A 21,133-nucleotide genomic window follows, 5' to 3' on the forward strand; every position below is an offset into this window, starting at 1 on the left:
AAAATCATACCCACCTTATCCATTTGAGCACAAAGAGGCTGCCGCGGATATCTTGATTGAAGATCCCATGCAAAATCTTGTGAGCGGTGACGTATGATGTCACCACGCCGACCAGAGATTTTGTGTGGGATCTTCAATCAAGATGGTCATGGCGGTCTCTTCACGCTCAAATGGATAAGGTGAGTATGATTAACCCCTGAAAGCTCTCATTTTTCATCTCAGATGTCGCGATCAGCGAGGAACGTGGCATCTGAGGGGTTCAATGACGGGGGATGGAGCAACCGCTGTTCCCCGTCATTGCACCCACTTGAAAGAAATGTAAATGTGAAATTAGGCAAAGCAGCTGAATTGAATTATTGTAAACTTCGCTTAACTCTAGTAATGACCGATCCTCAAGATAGGTCATCAGTATCTGATCGGTGGGGGCCGAACACCTGGCACTCCCGCCAATAAGATGTTTGAAGAGGCTGCAGTACTCTGGATGAATGCCACGGCTTCTTCACAGCTTAAAAAGCACAGCACCATCCATTGGATAGCAGCTGTGCTTGGTTTTTGCAGCGCAGCTCCATTCACTTGAATGGTACTAAGCCTAAGCCATGTGACCGATGAGGTGATGTCATGTTGTCAAGAAAGCATCAGTGGAGGTCCCAGGAGATCAATCAGATACTGATGACCTACTGTATCCTAAGGATACAGTAAGTCCTGTGCACTTGACCCGATCCCATCCCACCTCATCCCTAACCTCACCACAGTGTTTATCCCAGCCCTAACTCATTTCTTCAACCTATCACTAAGCTCTGGTGTCTTCCCCTCTGCTTTTAAACATTCTACCATTACACCCATCCTCAATAAGCTTTCACTTGACCCATCTTCTTTGTCCAGTTATCACCCCATATCACTTCTTCCAAATGCATCAAAGCTACTTGAACAACATGTCCATTCTGAACTGTCCTCTCACCTCTCTTCCTGCTCCCTCTTTGACCGCCTACAATCTGGCTTCCGACCCCACCACTCGACTGAGACTGCCCTTACCAAAGTCACCAATGACCTACTAACAGCCAAAACCAATAAACAATACTCTGTCCTCCTTCTCCTTGACCTGTCCTCTGCCTTCGACACTGTTGACCACTCCCTTCTGTTACAAACTTTCTCATCTCTTGGCATCACTGACCTGGTCCTCTCCTGGATCACATCATACCTCACAGACCGGACGTTTTACCGTCCCCCACTCCCGCACCACCTCCTCGTCTCATTCTCTCTCTGTTGGTGTCCCACAAGGCTCTGTCCTAGGACCCCTGCTCTTCTCTATTTACACTTTTGGCCTGGGACAGCTCATAGAGTCCCATGGCTTTCAGTATTATTCCTATGCTGACGACACACGAATCTACCTCTCTGGTCCAGACATCACCACCTTACTATCAAGAATCCCACAATGTCTATCTTCTATATCATCCTTCTTCGCCTTTCGCTTTCTAAAACTTAACATGGATAAAACAGAATTCATCATCTTTCCCCCATCTTGCTCAACCCCCCCAACAGACCTATCTATCACGATCAATGGCTACACACTCTCCCCGGTCAACCAAGTCCGCTGCCTTGGAGTGACCTTGGATTCTACCCTTTCCTTCCGACCACACATCCAAGCCCTTACCACCACCTGCCGTCTCCAACTCAAAAACATCTCCTGCATCCGCGCTTTCCTTAACTTTGAATCTGCGAAAATGCTTGTACATGCCTCATCATCTCCCTCCTTGACTACTGCAACATTCTCCTCTGTGCCCTTCCATCTAGCACTCTCGCACCCCTCTAATCTATCCTCAACTCTGCTGCCCGACTAATCCACCTCTCACCCTATTACTCCTCTGCCTGTCCTCTCTGCCAATCTCTTCACTGGCTCCCCATTGCCCAGCGAATTCACTTCAAAGTACTAACAAATACATACAAGGCTGTCCACAACCTGTCCCCTCCAAACATCTCTAAGCTACTTTCCCGATACATCCCCACACGCACTCTCCGATCCTCACAAGACCTCCTTCTCTCCTCTTATCACCTCTTCCCACAATCGACTACAAGATTTCTCCCGTGCATCCCCCATACTCTGGAACTCGCTACCCCAGCATATCAGACTCTCATCTACAGTGGAATCCTTCAAAAGAAACCTGAAAACCCACCTCTTCAGACAAGCCTACAACCAGTGACCCTGCTGCCTCTATATGCCATGACCAACTTCACCCGCACCTACTGTGTCCTTCTCCCATACCAGGGGAGAGCTGGCAGCCTTAGTCCTGGGGGCCAAATCCAGTCAAGTGGCCCATTTTAGCCCCGCCCATTATTAAAAGCCCCTCCTACATATAATAGGCCACTCCCAACAAACACTGTACAGCTGAAATTCTATTGTTGAGGCCTGTCTCTACACATCATACAGAGAGGGGAGGGTCTGTCCTGACTGCACTGCCTGCATCACATTATACAATAAACAGCAGGCTACAGCCAGGAAGCTCCTCCCTCCCCAGATCCTGCTCAAGGCTTGTGGTTCCCCCCACCATCTGCCATCCGCCCCGTGGCCTGCTGCACCCTTTCGCCGTCCTCACCCAGCTCTGAATCCTCCTTCTGCAAATGGCAGGGGGAGGAGCCGGAGCATCTCTTCTCCTACATAGCGCCACATATCTCTTACATCCAGTGATGTCACCTTTGTTGTAGACGTTCTCTTTCTTTATCTTCTCAATTCAGACCAGACCGCCATGATGATTTTTCTGCCATCTCCCATCTCTGCAGAGATTGAGAAACAGACATTAGTTTCCCACATTTCCATCATCTTCACATCTTCTGAACACCCTTTCCTACCACCCCCCAATACTATACTGCAGAAACAGTCCCCCTGGAAATACTACTACCACACAGATAGTGCCCCCAATACTGTGCCCGCTGTGCCCCCAATACTATACTGCAGAAACAGTCCCCCTGGAAATACTGCTACCACACAGATAGTGCCCCAATACTGTGCCTGCTATGCCCCCAATACTATACTGCAGAAACAGTCCCGCACACAGTGCTCTAAAAAATAACTGTGCCCAGACACTTATAGCATAAAGATAATGTCCCCCAAAAATAATTGTGCTAAGCTGATACTATGCCAGGGTGCCCCCAAAGTAACAGTGCTCCCCAAAATCCCCCCAATAGAAATAATTCTCTGCCAGAACACACTTAGTAGTAATAATGCCCCTATAGTGCCCTAGTAATCATGTTCCTCATAGCCCCCCAGTAGTAGTAAAGCTCCCCATAATACCCCCTAGTAGTACTAATTCTCCCTATAATATGACAGTACATGAAATACGCCCGCTTAGTGCCCGCAGTTGAGCTAATGTCCCCATAATGTATGCCAGTATTAAATACCCCTATATAGTGCCCCAGTAAATGCCCTCATAGTGCTCCTCTCCCCCTTCCCCATAGTGTCCCCCATAATATGCCAGTAAAAAAATGCCCCTTCTTAGTGCCCCCAGCATATGCCCCTATAGTACTCCTCTCCCCCACAATGTGCCAGTAAAAAATGCCCCTTCTTAGTGCTACCATATGCCCCAATAGTGCTCCACTCCCCCATAGTGCCCCCAAATAATGCCCCATAGTGCCGCTCTCCCCTATAGTGCCTCCCATAATGTGCCAGTAAAAAATGCCCCCTTAGTGCCACCAAATGCCATAGTGCCCCCCATAATGTGCCAATACAAAAGGCCCCTTTAGAGCCCCCAATTCCCCATAGTGCCCCCAAATAATGCCCCTATAGTAACACCAGATGCCCCATAGTGCCGCTCTCCCCTATAGTGCCCCCCATAATGTGCCAATAATAAAAAAAAGCCCCTTTAGAGCCCCCAGATACCCCCATAGTGCTCCTCTCCCCCATGGTGCTCCCCATAATGTGCCAGTAAGAAATGCTCCCAGCCATAGTACCAGCTCCCCCCCATAGGGCCAGCCCCCCCATAGTGCCAGCTCCCCCATAGTGCCAGCCCCCCATAGTGTTAGCCCCCTTATAGTGCCAGCCCCCCATAGTACCAGCTCCCCCATAGTGCCAGCCCCCCCCCTATAGTGCCAGCTTTCCCTATAGTGCAAGCCCCCCCATAGTGCCAGCTCCCCCATAGCCATAGTGCCAGCTCTTCCATAGCCATAGTGCCAGCTCCCTCATAGCCATAGTGCCAGCTCCCCCCCATAGTGCCAGCTCCCCCCCCCATAGTGCCAGCTCCCCCCCATAGTGCCAGCTCCCCCATAGCCATAGTGACAGCTCCCCCCGCAAAGAAAAAAAACAAAACACTAATACTTACCTCCATCAGCAGCGATGAAGGCCTCTTCCGGCCTGTGTCCCTGCTGTGTGCTGCCCGGCTCAGGCGGCGTGATGATAATGACGTCATCGCGCTGCCTGAGCCGGCCTCTGATAGGCTGCAGGCATTAGTGCCTGCGGCCTATCAGAAGAACAGGGGAGGGACACACCTCTCCCTCCCCTGCCCCACAGCACAGCCATCTGTATCGCTGTCCTGAGGGCGGCGATACAGATGAATATGGAGATAAGCGCTTCCACAATGGAAGCACTCATCTCCTACTGCCCGCCGCCACTGCTGCCCGCCGCAATTACATCCAGGGCCGCGCCGCCTGTTGTGATCGGCGGTCCGGCCCTGAGGAATAAAAAAAATATATATTTTGTTAAAGGCGGCCCAGCGGCCGTTTTTTTAGGGGGCGGCCTGGGGGGCAATTGCCTCCCTGCCCCCCGGCCCAGCCCGCCCCTGTCCCATACCATGTAGATTGTAAGCCCTAACGGGCAGGGCCCTCTCTCCTTATGTACCAGTCTGTAACTCGTCTTGTTTATGATTAGTGTAATTGTCTGTATTATGTATGTGCACCTCTTCTCATATCTACAGCGCTGTGGAATGAATGGTGCTTTAATAATAAATAATAATAATAAGTCATCACTATCAAACACTTGGACAAGCCTGTTTAATAATATAGGCTGAATTGGAAAGTTAGAGTGGAATATTGATGACTTATCCCCAGATGGGGCAACCCCTTTAAATCTCCATAGAACCTTATGGTGATCTAGGTTTGGGTGAGCAGGACTGCATGGGACCAGTGTCTTACGGATGTAATAAAGACCATGAAATTAGATAATATTATGGCCAGCCAATTATACAATTTACTGGTACATACATAACTACTACTTGGTTCCAATTCTTCGGTTATTCTGTCCGCATTCTTCTACCTTGTTAGGGCAAAGTTCTGCTTTAGGATCTATTGCACATGAGATTGAATGTGAACGATATTCACACAGCTGGATGGAGATTTATTTTATTATTATATTGCATATTATTATTATTAGATGATGAAATGTCTTCTTCTGATCCCAGCTTTAAACACTCATCTCTGCATTGCTCATGTTAGTCCATTCAAGGCTCACCTGTTGTCACTGGCGCTGCTTCTTAAATGAATTATAGACTGAGACAGAATGAGACACACATACTGTAATTATATTACTTATTAGGCTACTTTCACACCAGCGCTTTTGCTGGATCCGTCATGGATCTGCAAAAACGCTTCTGTCACGATAATACAGTACAACCGCCTGCATCCGTTATGAACGGATCCAGTTGTATTATATTTAAAATAGCCATGACGGATCCGTCATGAAAACCACTGAATGTCAATGGGGGACGGATCAGTTTTCTTTTGTGTCAGGGAAAACGGATCAGTCATGACTCACATTGTGAGTCATGACGGATCCATCTTGCTCCACATCCCAGGACGCACTCAAAAACGCTGCTGGCTGCGCTTTCGTGTACGTCATGGGAACCCAACGGAACGGAATGGATTCTGGTGCACTCCGTTCCCTTCACTTCAGTTTTGTCCCATTCACAATGAATGGGGACAAAACTGAAGCGTTTTCCCCGCTATTAAGATCCTTTGACGGATCTCAATAGCAGAAAGGGAAAGCGCAGATGCAAAAGTATGTCCTCACTACCGTGGAGCGGGTAGGCGGACACAGATGTGTTTTGATCGGGATATATTGGCTGAGAGTCTCGGATTTTATTATTAGAGTGAGGCCTTAGTCCATATATTATCTATTGTTTTAGCGCATTATTTTCCGTGACTTTATAAATGTAGCCATGCACATCCACATATTTACTACCATATCGTGCAGGATGTTTTGTATCTTTTTTTCCGTGATTTTTTTTATAGCCTGACTCTACATTATAAGAATATTAGAATCATATAGAAGTGACCATTAGAAGAATCTCTTTTTGAAGACCAGTCCCCGTTTTCCTATTGGAAACAGAAGGCGGAAGAGCGGTGGTATATATTATATAACATTGTCATCCGCAGACATTGTCAGCCACATTGCCGTCTAAACACAGCGCCCAAACTGTGAAAGCCCCACACCTTTCATAGCATCGCTCCTATTACATTCACACAGTGAATGTGAAAACCTCCATAATAATCCCAGTCCCTTATGCCTCCCAGTCAGCCATAAATGTCCCATATAATGCCCAGCAGCTCTGTGCATCACAATATAATTGTCACAACTTAATGTGCGGATTATACAGCGAGCATGTCAATGGCCGCGCTACAAATGCCATACACGTGAATAACTTTTATACAGTATAAGACACGTCATGTAAAAGCCTGATCAAAAGAAAAGAAAGGCAGTCTATAGCTCACTTGTAAGACGCATTGAGCTTTTAATGTTAAAAGCCAGGAAAGCACTCTGCGCAGTAATCCTGCGCAGCAGGAGAGTACTGTATGTACTGTGTACTTGCGTCTTAACTCGGTGGTGTTTATTAGATCACTTCTGAGGACGCTTTGTACTTCTATGTCTTTTGTGGCGCAGTCAGATGGGGATTGTTAGCTGCAGCAGGGACTATGTGAAGTATGTATGATGCAGACATTCCAGAGGAGTTATGCCACCGTGTCTACAACCGCTTTCCCCTCTGCTTGGAATGTGCTCTCCCTGAACTGTAGGGAAAACCAAAATTTTCTACAAAAATCCCTCGTTCTTCTGAGAGTTTGTGGAGGGTTATAGAAGACAAGAGGCTGTTTTCAGAAGAATTTCAAAGTTCCACTTACACAGTCATTGAGCTGCAGTCAAGCATGCTATAGTGACCTGTCAGGATGGTATACTCTGCCCCAGATTATGGCATGCACTTTGTATATACCTGTCTGCTGTTAAAAAGAAGATGGCACACCTATATTTGGAAATGACTCAAAGAGTTCTGACAGTGTTGTGGGCGTGGTCTGTGACCTGTGCAGGGAGGGGGAGTAGATAAGCTTTTGTGATCATCACCTATTGTGAATGGTGTGATCCTGTGCCATCTTTAAATAGTTGATACCTTACATTGTCATTCTGTTTGTGATGATAATGAGACCCACCAAGAAGTGATCTTTAGAATAGAGGAAATATCAGCTTATTATGAGGCTCAGTGGCCAGAGATAACTGCAGAATTTCAGGATATTTTTAAATATAGATAGTAACAGTATAAAAGAAACACAACAAACAATCTTTTAAAATAAAAGAACTTGATTTAAACATACAGTAGTTCATTTTCGGATGACACATTCCTTTAAAAAATAAGAGATAATTTAGATATTGCATAAGGGAAACAGGTGGGGACCCAAGTCTATGAGCACATTTGCCCTCCCGATATTCCAGTTCTGCACATAGGCATATCTTGACTAAACTGTACTAAAATGCACTTATTCATATTATATGCAGTTATTCACATATATAATTTTCATTAGGCCATGACAGGGCTGGGGTTAAAAATTGCAATGCTAGAGCCCTGTGCGAATCCACACTAAGCGATTGCCATCACAACTAGGCAGATATAAGAGGCCAGAGGAGCACATTCCACAAGTTCCAAATCATCCTCATATCAGTAAGTTGTGCTGTTGGTTTATTACACACCTGGGTCAATATACTACATTTACATATACGTTTCTTGGTGTATAAATGTATCACTCTACAGTCTATGGACTAACTTGTTTGACTGGTTTGACTGGTTAGAATGGAGCTTGTTACATGTGATCTAGGTAAATAAGAAAATATTTCTTTTGGATGGTTACATTATTTCTATAAAAAACTTTAGGGTATAAAAATCATTGCAATGTATTAATGTGAAACACTAAATACAGCCTCAGTTGGGATATTGTGTAAATGTGGATACATGTAAAAAAAAAAAATAGAATGCAATGATTTGCAAATCTCATGGACCCATATTTTATTCACAGTAGATGACAGAACACAAAGCGGATGTTGAAAGTCAGACGTTTTACCATTTCATGACAAAAAAATAACTTGTTTAAAACTTGATGACAGCAACGCATCTCAAAAAAGTTGGTACAGCGCCACGTCTACCATTGTGTAGCATCCTCTCTCCTTTTATCAATAGTTGCAATAGAAAGACCAGCACTCCGTAATTCCAATAATGAAGAAAAGCTTTCTTTATTCGTCACCCATATGGGTGACGAATAAAGAAAGCTTTTCTTCATTATTGGAATTACGGAGTGCTGGTCTTTCTATTGCAAGTATCTGGGGTATCAACCTATTGACCGTGCACCTGGACCCCGACTGAAGCACAGTGCCGCCCACTTGTTCCTAATTGATTTTCCTTTTATCAATAGTCTGGAAATGTCTGGGAAGTGAAGAAATCAAGTGCTGGTGTTTTGGGAGAAGAATGTTGTCTCCTCTTGGAGACATTGGATAACCCCTTTAATAAGCTTTGGCACAGAGAAGACATTTGTGTTTCTGGACTGCGCTGATACATGGCTTCTCCTTTGCATGATACGGCTTTAACTTGTATTTGTGGATTTCATGGCGACCTGTGTTCACAGACAATGATATCTGGAAGTCCTCCTGAGCCCGTGCAGTGATTTCCAGTAAAGTGCCGTCTAAGACCCGTAGCTCACGACCATTCAATACTGACCGCTGGTCTTGTCTCTTGTGCACATGGATTTCTCCAGACTCTCTGAATCTTTTGAGGATATTATTTACTGTAGATAGTTGGATATTTAAAGTCTTTGCCATTTTACATTGAGAGACATTTTTCTGAAACTGTTCCATAATTTTTTAGATGCAGTTTTTCGCAGATTGGTGACCCTATGCCCAGGGGTGTAGCTATAGGTGGTACAGGGGTAGCAGTTGCTACCGGGCCCAGGAGCCTGAGGGGGCCCAAAGACCCTTGTGCCTCATAAGAAGACACCAATATTATAGAAAGTGCATGGAAATCAAGTTACACCTCTGACTGGAGGGAAGCGGTTAGGTCTTGAATTTTGCATACCGGGGGTGGGGGTAGGTGGGGGGGGTTTCAATTTTAGCCTCAGGCAGCATGAAGGCAATGTGCTCCCCTGCCCCTGACCACAAAGCACTGAGGGAGGGGGGCCCAAGCTAAACTCTTGCACCAGGGCCCATAAGCCTTTAGCTACGCCCTGTCTCTGCCCATCTTTGCTTCTGAGAGACTCTGCCTCTCTAACATGCTCTTATTATACCCAGTCATGTGGCTTAGCAGCTAATTGCTTCTCCCGCTGTTTTATATTAGTACCACTTAATTTTCCACCCTTGTTGCCCTTATCCCGATTTTTTGAGATGCGCTGCTGTCATAAAGTTCTAAATGAGTTTTTTTTATTATTTTTTTATGAATTGATAAAATGTCTCACTTTCAACATTTGCTATGTGTTCTATGATCTATTGTGAATAAAATATGGGTCCATGAGATTTGCATTTTTTTTTAATTTTCATTTTTTTACCTTTTACACAGCGTCTCAATGGAGTTGCACATGAAAAACTATTTTATTTTAAAAAGTCCAATGTCCCCACTCATTTGACCAACAGCTGTTCAACCCTCTTCCCCCATACAACATGCTCACTCGAGTCAGCTAAGCTTCCATGTGCTCTCATTACGGACAGTGGCGTAACCTACAGCTTATCTCCCTAAAGAGCAAATGCATTGACCATGTGGAATTCTAACATGCCCAATCCTCCCTCGACATCTGCCACCTGGAGAGAGATGGGACACCAACATATATGTCAGATGCTCGGCCGGTCCCACCGAAATCAGCAGGTTAAGCCAACATTCATCTTTATAGAAACAGCCACATGATCTTTTTGCATTTGTTTTTACAAATGCTCCCTAATTAGGAAAAAAAGTGGAGCAATTTTTGATAACAACCTCTTATATCACTTTTTAAATTTTTTGACCTGGACTGGAAAAGTAAAACTGAAATCTGATTGGTTTCTATGATGATGTTTTCCAGTATTTCTCTGAACTACATTTTATAGATATGGGCCAATGTTCTCAAAAGTTCTTCTGGTTGAATTCCAGAAGACAAGGTCACCGACAAGTCAAGGAGATGCTCTGTTGAAAAAAAAAACAGGAAAGCAATTAATATACATGAAAGCTGGTGTATTATGGAGCTAAAGAACTGATCTGTTAGGATTTTACTGATCTGTCAAAAGACATCATAGTCACACTTCACTTTTTAGCTGCTGTATTGCCCAACAAAATGTTTTTGACTTAACTTTCATTTACGATTTTGTAGGGATTCTCCCTTTCTATCAATTGGGTATTACAGTAAGAAAAGTATTATTCTTATTATGGGAAAGTTTGCGAAGGGTGTTTTTCAACTGTTGTTTTTTTATCGAGCAGCCAAATTTTCAGTATTAGGTGAGGGGAAATTTTTGCTACACTATTTTAGAGATATTAGACAGTGCACCCCACAACTGAAGAAACAAAGGGTTTAACAGTTTAATTTCCTAACAATGTCTTACAGGAATCTCCAGACAAATACTGGGTCTCATATAAAATGTAGAAAAAAATGTCTATTTTCCAAATAAAAATATATAAGCTGATTCTACCGTAAATGGCTGCAAATGTCACTTTTCCTTTAAGACAATAAAAAAAAAAAAAGACTCAGTGATTTTAGATCTTCATATGCTCTGTATATGAAACCTACTGGGTAAGTAACCATTTGATATTCCCTTTATGGTGGAACATTCATTTATTTTCTACTGGAATCCCTATGATAACATCATTGGGGAAAAAAGAGCTTTCCAAATGGACAACCCCTTTCACTAAAGAGAACTGTCCCAGTAATGTGCCAACTGTAGCAGGTCTTGCTTCTGAATCCACAGCAAAGGGCTTTGGGCGATCCCCCCAATATGATGTCCATATGCCCTGATAGGACGGATGAGACAACCCCCAATGTTTCTCTTACCTAAACCCCACTGATTCAGTGTTACCTGTTAGGCTCTTTTAGGCGGCAGCGGAAGCCTTTGCTGCCCATGAGACATGGCAACTGAGCATCAATGTCATGACTCCTACATACTTGTATAAGAAATACTCCAACTAATACAACCAGGGAGCATAGGTATGATCTCTATTGTGTGTATGGTCATAGAGGAAGCCATGGACAACTGGGCAGAAGAAGACATCAGGACATTCTGAAGGGAAGATTTTAGTTAAAAAGACAGAGCAGCAGGGCATAAGGTATTTCATTGTTATAAGATCACAGAAAAGTGGTTTAATATGTACAGTTTAAATCAGCCTATTGTCCAAATCATCAGTACGTCTGTAGCTAGCTGTAGGACACAGATGAAAGAATGTGAGAAGAATACTGGAGATTACTGTTCTAATATCTTGTAGAGCGAATAGATCCGAGTGCTATTTTCTCTGTAAAACACTCAATCTTATTACAAAAAGAAAAGGCCTAAAGCATAACTAATGCAGCACAGTATTACTAGTGGTGGATAAATATCTTAAATAGCAGAATTTAGATCTAATAAACAGGCTTTGTTTATCACAGGAGACCATATATTATCACCCTTTGGCAAGCAATGAATATCATCTCCAAGGATTTCCGTTATCAGAGCAATTAGATTTATTTCTACAGTTACATTTACATATTCTTATGATAGCTTGTATCTTTATTCTATATATTCACTTATTGTTTCTGTACTTATTTTATGCATAAGAGCTCATGCACACTACCGTATGTATTTTGCGGCCCGCAAAACACGTATTCGCAAAACAAAAACAAATGACATCTGTGTTACATCCGTTGTAATAATGACCAACGGGCAAGAATAGGACATGTTCTATTTTTTTGCGGAACAGACTTGCGGACATACAGACATGGAATGTACATGGAGTATATTCTATTTTCTTGCAGCCCCATTGAAATGAATGGTTTTGGATACGGGCTGCAAAAAAACCCGGAACGGACAAGGACAAAAAATACGTTCATGTTCATAAGCCCTAACTCCAATACAAACCTGGTGGCAAATGCACATCTCATTACATTTCGGGCCTTATTACTCTGCAAGATTTTGAGCCAGTTATCAGGAGTATGAACGTTCCCGATAATCGGCTCTTTCCCGATAATAGGCTTGTATAATTGAGCAGCCCATCAGCTGATATGCTGCTGACAATATGCAAACTGAACGGGACACAAACTTAACTGTGGTAACAATCATTCGCCCCCATTCACTTCTTATTGGCCGTGTAAAAATGAGAAGTCATTGTCAACTGGCATTGGTTTGAAACTAAAAAAGCCATGTGTACATGGTCCCTAAGATGACAATCCAGCAGTGTGTTTGTGATGCTTTGGGCAATGTCCTGTTCGGAAACCATGGGCCCTGGCATTTATGTGGATATTACTTTGATGTGTGCCATCTACCGAATCATTGCTCAGACCAAGTACGCAACTTCATGGCAGCAGTATTCCCAATAGCATTGGCCTATTCCACCAGAATAATGTGCCCCGGGCCACACCTAAAACATTGTTCAGGATTGATCTGAGTTCAAGGTGTTGACTTTGCCTAAAAAGTCCCCAAATCTCAGTTCAACTGAGCATCTGTGGGAAGTGCTGGAGAAGCAAGACTCATACATTAAGACCCTACCTGGGAATTGTCAGGAATAAAAAGAACCGGCTACTAACATTTTGGTGGCAGATACTTCCAGACGCCTTCAGACTTGCAAGGTCTTAGCTGTTCTATTGGCTCGAGGGGGGAAGTACGCAGTACTAGGAAATGTTATGCTATGTTATGGTTTTATTATGTTAAGAATGCTGCAAAGTAAGAATGCTGTCAAAAATAGAGGTGTTAATGGTTTAATTTTAAACACGTTGTCTACCATTTTTCAGACCTCTCAGAGTGGTCGGACCTGTGTTGGTGATCGCACTTACCTGAGGTCATGTACAGGTGAAACTCGAAAAATTAGAATATCGTGCAAAAGTCCATTTTTTTTCAGTAATGCAAATTAAAATGAATTGCATTAATGCAGCTTAAAATTAGAATTTTGTGAAAAGGTTCAATATTCTAGGCTCAAAGTGTCACACTCTAGTCAACTAATTAATCCATATCCCCTGAGCAAAGGGGACCTGAGATTGTGACTTTGGGGTTTTATAAGCTGTAAGCCAAAATCATCCAAATTATAACAAATAAAGGCTTGAAATATCTCGCTTTGCATGTAATGAGTCTATCTCATATATTAGTTTCACCTTTTAAGTTGCATTACTGAAATAAATGAACTTTGCACGATATTCTAATTTTTCGAGTTTCACCTGTACTTCTTAATGATATTGGCTGTATGTTTGGGGAGGAGATCCTGCTGCAGAATAAATTTACAGGGGTTGTCCACCAATTTTCAGATGTTTGTGATAATACTTAGGTCTAAAAATTGCTGTATTTTTCCCACAACTGCCTAAAACTTTTACACACAACTGTATGTATAGTAAATTACTAAAAACAACACTTCATTTGACTTAAAAGAAATGGAAGTAGGCAATATACTTGTAATAGGGCCAAACATACGGTACTTCTCCTTTTTACTCATCACATTTGGGAAGCCCCTGGCTAACCAATACAAGGAAATGTTCCATTTTTTTGCAACAGTTTTTTTTCCCATTCATTTCCCTTCACATGACACTTTTTTTTAGTTTCTACACAAGAGATTTAAATAACTAAATCTGTATATTAAAGGGAACCTGTCAGCAGTTTCAAGCTACCCAAACAACAGGCGGCATGAGACAGGCACGGGCTCCATCATTACAAAGGACTATGGGGGTCATTTATTATCCTGAAATACGGCTGAGGCTACTTTCACACTGGCGTTTTGAATTCCGTTTGTGAGATCTGTTTCAGGGCTCTCACAAACAGTTCAAAACGGATCAGTTCAGCCCCAATGCATTCTGAATGTATAAGGATCCGTTCAGAATACATCAGTTTGGCTCCGTTCCGCCTCCATTCCGCTCTGGATGCGGACACCAAAACGCTGCAAGCAGCGTTTTGGTGTCCGCCTGGCGATGCAGAGCCAAACGGATCCGTGCTGATGTAAGTCAATGGGGACGGATCCGTTTTCACTGACACAATATGGTGCAATTGAAAACGGATCCGTCCCCCATTGACTTTCAATGTAAGTCAGGACGGATCCGTTTTGACTTAGACTTTTTTTTTTAAGAATAATGCAAATGGATCCGTTCATTTATAGGTGCGGATCCGTCTGTGCAGATACCAGATGGATCCGCACCTAACGCAGGTGTGAAAGTAGCCTAAATTAGGCGTATTTCAGGCGAGGTTGCCGCTATCTACAACCTCGCCCTGCTCACACCAGGTCTAAAATTGTGGGAGGGGAGGTGGGTGGGCCGGCAGGTTCGTCTCATTTACCATTTTCTACGCCTGTTTTAGGCATAGAAAATGGTCTAAATGTAAGATAGCTAGGAAGCGGTCTTACATTTAGAACTGGTGCTGGATCCGCTGAAGTTATGTAGAAGCCGGCGCCTCTTCTTAACTTCGGCGGATCCACCGACAGCGCAGGGGTTTATTAAGACAGGTGTCTAAAACGCCGGTCCTAATAAATGTGTCTCTATGTTTTACTCCTAAATTTACTATTAAACAGAGTCGAGTACGGGGATGTTTCCCCTGGGGTCCTCACCATCAGCTTCCCCACAACCAACCCGGCTTGATTGACAGGTCTCTCTCTATTTGTGCAGGGTAGCATGCAGTCTGCATAAAACTGCTGACATATTCCCTTTAAGCTTAGAGATGCAAGAGTAGCCAGTCAGAGATGACATTCAGTGCTTACATACCGTACGTAGCGGTCATATGTCAGTATGGCATGCCGTTGAGGAAGTAATGCAAACAGTGATCAACAGACCTAAAGAAACAGTGGATTTAAAGTCTATGATCCCATCACAATTCATTTTTTTCTTTATTCTCTCATGCATATAAATTGAAAAATGAAGCTGGGATAACATCACAGAGTCTCATGATGCTGTTGATTCTGGTCACCCCTGATCTGGCGGGATTTGCGGCTGTATTTAGACAGCAGCAGAACAGTGCAGGTATTTCACTACAGCAGCAGAACAGTGCAGGTATTTCACTACAGCAGCAGAACAGTGCAGGTATTTCACTGCAGCAGCAGAACAGTGTAGGTATTTCACTACAGCAGCAGAACAGTGCAGGTAGTTCACTACAGCAGCAGAACAGTGCAGGTAATTCACTACAGCAGCAGAACAGTGCAGGTATTTCACTACAGCAGCAGAACAGTGCAGGTATTTCACTACAGCAGCAGAACAGTGTAGGTATTTCACTACAGCAGCAGAACAGTGCAGGTATTTCACATCAGCTGCAGAACAGTGCAGGTATTTCACTACAGCAGCAGAACAGTGCAGGTAGTTCACTACAGCAGCAGAACAGTGCAGGCAGTTCACTACAGCAGCAGAACAGTGTAGGTATTTCACTATAGCAGCAGAACAGTGCAGGTATTTCACTACAGCAGCAGAACAGTGTAGGTATTTCACTACAGCAGCAGAACAGTGCAGGTATTTCACATCAGCTGCAGAACAGTGCAGGTATTTCACTACAGCAGCAGAACAGTGCAGGTAGTTCACTACAGCAGCAGAACAGTGCAGGTAGTTCACTACAGCAGCAGAACAGTGTAGGTATTTCACTATAGCAGCAGAACAGTGTAGGTATTTCACTACAGCAGCAGAACAGTGTAGGTATTTCACTACAGCAGCAGCACAGTGCAGGTATTTCACTACAGCAGCAGAACAGTGCAGGTATTTCACTACAGCAGCAGAACAGTGCAGGTAGTTCACTACAGCAGCAGAACAGTTCAGGTAATTCACTACAGCAGCAGAACAGTGCAGGTATTTCACTACAGCAGCAGAACAGTGCAGGTATTTCACTACAGCAGCAGAACAGTGCAGGTATTTCACATCAGCAGCAGAACAGTGCAGGTATTTCAGTACAGCAGCAAAACAGTGCAGGTATTTCACTACAGCAGCAGAACAGTGCAGGTAATTCACTACAGCAGCAGAACAGTGCAGGTATTTCACTACAGCAGCAGAACAGTGCAGTTATTTCACATCAGCAGCAGAACAGTGTAGGTATTTCACTACAGCAGCAGAACAGTGTAAGTATTTCACTACAGCAGCAGAACAGTGCAGGTATTTCACTACAGCAGCAGAACAGTGCAGGTATTTAACTACAGCAGCAGAACAGTGCAGGTATTTCACTACAACAGCAGAACAGTGCAGGTATTTCACTACAGCAGCAGAACAGTGCAGGTATTTTACTCATATGAAACTGTCCTAAGAGGTCACTGTTGGAATATCTCTTATTTTATCACATCAACAGCTGGACGATATTAACCTCAGAAAACCCTCTTTATATTCTGGGGTTTTTTCTTTCACAATTTCCTAATAACGGTTTTAATTGCTTTTTTTCAATCACCATCTGCAGCTTAGAAAATCAATCGGCAAGACTGTAGGTAAGACTCTCAACTCAGATACCCTTGTGACAAACACAATCACCTCCAAGCAACACAAAGAGAATAAATTCCTGTTCAAGTGATCCATCCATGACCAACAATCATCAAGCAGAGATCCAGTTTATTTTTAAGAGGAACTGAATTTCGTCGTCGTGTGTTCTGCAAATGATTTTCCCAGAAAGTTTGCCTTTTGAATAGTTTTTTTGTATTTTGTTTGTTGAGTGTTACATTATACAGCATGCATTATGTATGGAAAGTTACAATGGAAGCAATTACTATGAATTTTATTTTCAGAAGAATATGACATGTGCAACTCCAAAACCTTCTGTGCGTTCTCATCTCAGTGTCATACATGTACTGAATTAACCCCAACCAATAATAAAAGTATTTTCTACATACTAAAATTCTACATTGTACAGATCTTTCAATGTATGGCTATTTACAGGGAATCTGTCGTGAACATGCTAAATAATCCACAGGCGGCATGTTATAGAGCAGGAGGAGCTGAGCAGCTTGATGTATAATTTTATGGGAAAAAATTCAGTAAAACTTGTATTTCATTCATTTATATTCCTGCTCATTTTGGGCTTTGAAGTCCAGGAGGCGGTCCTATCAGTGACTGACAGCCTTCCTCTATGAGGAGACGGTCCTATCAGTGACTGACAGACTTCCTCTATGAGGAGACGGTCCTATCAGTGACTGACAGACTTCCCTCTATGAGGAGGCGGTCCTATCAGTGACTGACAGACTTCCTCTATGAGGAGGAGGTCCTATCAGTGACTGACAGCCTTCCCTCTATGAGGAGACGGTCCTATCAGTGACTGACAGACTTCCCTCTATGAGGAAGCGGTCCTATCAGTGACTGACAGACTTCCTCTATGAGGAGGAGGTCCTATCAGTGACTGACAGCCTTCCCTCTATGAGGAGACGGTCCTATCAGTGACTGACAGCCTTCCCTCTATGAGGAGGCGGTCCTATCAGTGATTGACAGCCTTCCTCTATGAGGAGACGGTCCTATCAGTGACTGACAGACTTCCTCTATGAGGAGGCGGTCCTATCAGTGACTGACAACCTTCCCTCTATAAGGAGACGGTCCTATCAGTGACTGACAGACTTCCTCTATGAGGAGACGGTCCTATCAGTGACTGACAGCCTTCCCTCTATGAGGAGGCGGTCCTATTAGTGACTGACAGCCTTCCCTCTATGAGGAGGCAGTCCTATCAGTAACTGACAGCCTTCCCTCTATGAGGAGGCGGTCCTATCAGTGACTGACAGCCTTCTCTTTATGAGGAGGCGGTCCTATCAGTGACTGACAGACTTCCTCTATGAGGAGACGGTCCTATCAGTGACTGACAGCCTTCCCTCTATGAGGAGATGGTCCTATCAGTGACTGACAGCCTTCCTTCTATCAGGAGATGGTCCTATCAGTGACTGACAGCCTTCCTCTATGAGGAGACGGTCCTATCAGTGACTGACAGACTTCCTCTATGAGGAGACGGTCCTATCAGTGACTGGCAACCTTCCCTCTATAAAGAGACGGTCCTATCAGTGACTGACAGACTTCCTCTATGAGGAGACGGTCCTATCAGTGACTGACAGACTTCCTCTATGAGGAGACGGTCCTATCAGTGACTGACAGACTTCCCTCTATGAGGAGGCGGTCCTATCAGTGACTGACAGACTTCCTCTATGAGGAGGAGGTCCTATCAGTGACTGACAGCCTTCCCTCTATGAGGAGACGGTCCTATCAGTGACTGACAGACTTCCCTCTATGAGGAAGCGGTCCTATCAGTGACTGACAGACTTCCTCTATGAGGAGGAGGTCCTATCAGTGACTGACAGCCTTCCCTCTATGAGGAGACGGTCCTATCAGTGACTGACAGCCTTCCCTCTATGAGGAGGCGGTCCTATCAGTGATTGACAGCCTTCCTCTATGAGGAGACGGTCCTATCAGTGACTGACAGACTTCCTCTATGAGGAGGCGGTCCTATCAGTGACTGACAACCTTCCCTCTATAAGGAGACGGTCCTATCAGTGACTGACAGACTTCCTCTATGAGGAGACGGTCCTATCAGTGACTGACAGCCTTCCCTCTATGAGGAGGCGGTCCTATTAGTGACTGACAGCCTTCCCTCTATGAGGAGGCAGTCCTATCAGTAACTGACAGCCTTCCCTCTATGAGGAGGCGGTCCTATCAGTGACTGACAGCCTTCTCTTTATGAGGAGGCGGTCCTATCAGTGACTGACAGACTTCCTCTATGAGGAGACGGTCCTATCAGTGACTGACAGCCTTCCCTCTATGAGGAGATGGTCCTATCAGTGACTGACAGCCTTCCTTCTATCAGGAGATGGTCCTATCAGTGACTGACAGCCTTCCTCTATGAGGAGACGGTCCTATCAGTGACTGACAGACTTCCTCTATGAGGAGACGGTCCTATCAGTGACTGGCAACCTTCCCTCTATAAAGAGACGGTCCTATCAGTGACTGACAGACTTCCTCTATGAGGAGACGGTCCTATCAGTGACTGACAGACTTCCTCTATGAGGAGACGGTCCTATCAGTGACTGACAGACTTCCTCTATAAAGAGACGGTCCTATCAGTGACTGACAGCCTTCCCTCTATGAGGAGACGGTCCTATCAGTGACTAACAGACTTCCTCTATGAGGAGACGGTCCTATCAGTGACTGACAGACTTCCTCTATGAGGAGACGGTCCTATCAGTGACTAACAGCCTTCCCTCTATGAGGAGACGGTCCTATCAGTGACTAACAGCCTTCCCTCTATGAGGTGACGGTCCTATCAGTGACTGACAGCCTTCCCTCTATGAGGAGACGGTCCTATCAGTGACTGACAGACTTCCTCTATGAGGAGACGGTTCTATCAGTGACTGACAGCCTTCCTCTATGAGGAGACGGTCCTATCAGTGTCTGACAGCCTTCCTCTATGACTGTATATGCAGAGATCGCTGTCAATCACTGATAGGACTGGCTCAAAATACTAATTCCAGTATCGGAGGCTGCAGGAAACAGCTGAGTGGTGGGGGTGCCAGGAGTTAGACCCTCACTGATCAAATATGAATGACCTATGCTGAGGATAGGTCATTAATATCAGGAACCTGGAAAACCCTTTAAATTTATATTCTTAAGGGGTCATTTACAAACAAATATACGCCACTATTTACGCCGCATTCTGCAACTTTCTCCCATTCACGCCAGATCTAAAAAAGGAAGCGTGATGTTGGGGGGGAAGGGGGTGGGCCGGCAGGTCTGTCTCATTTAGCATTTTCTGCACCTATTTTAGGTGTAGAAAATGGTCTAAATCTACCCGAGCAAGGAGTGTAAATCTAGACAGGCGGTGGATACGCAGAAGTTATGTAGAGGCTGGAGCCTAAAATGCCTATCTTAATAAATGACCCCCTTAATTTTTAATGGGCTGCATGTATATTTATTATTATTATTATTATTATTATTATTATATGAGGCACAAGTGTCTCACTTCAGCAAGTGGCATTTATCATGTAGAAAAAGTTAATACAAGGCACTTACTAATGTATTGTGATTCTCCATATTGCCTCCTTTTCTGGCTTGATTCATTTTTCCATCACATTATACACTGCTCGTTTTCATGGTTATGACCTCCTGGCAATCCGTCAGTGGTGCTCGTGTTTGCACACTATAGGAAAAAAAAGCACCAGCCTATACACACTTCCACGGTTCCAGCCACCTGAGAGGCCAGCATTTTTTCCTATAGTGTACAAGAACGACCACCACTGCTGGATTACAGGGTGGTCGTAACCATGGAAACGAGCAGTGTATAATAAGATGTAAAAATTAATCCAGCCGACAAAGGAAGCAATATGGACAATCACAATACATTAGTAAGTGCCTTGTATTAACTCTCTCTACATGATAAATGGCACTTGCTGAAGTGAGACAACCCCTTTAAGTTAAAAATGTTGGAACACTGGTGAGATTGGGGCACGTCTTCCCATTTATGACCAGCTCTTTTCTAGCTTTTCTCAATATGTTAATTAATATAAATCTACTAACTCTATATTCATGACATGCAGACACCACGGACAGACTTATGATTCATGTATTTGCCTACAAGGTGCACTTCTCTATTTCCTTATGACCTGTGGGAAGCACCAGGACTCTTTGTCCCCGGATGCCCCTAGGGCACAGAGTCCTCTGTACAGTTCATCCTCATGCCACTGCACCCCCGGAAGCAATCCTGTTGGGTTTGTATCCATGCGAATCCAACAGGAAAAAAAGCAATGTAGGAAACCAGAGGCGCATGAAAGTACTGTAGGCCGTGTAGAAGAATGTTATG

This window comes from Bufo bufo, chromosome 5 (assembly GCF_905171765.1).
Source record: "Bufo bufo chromosome 5, aBufBuf1.1, whole genome shotgun sequence".
Classification (NCBI taxonomy): domain Eukaryota; kingdom Metazoa; phylum Chordata; class Amphibia; order Anura; family Bufonidae; genus Bufo; species Bufo bufo.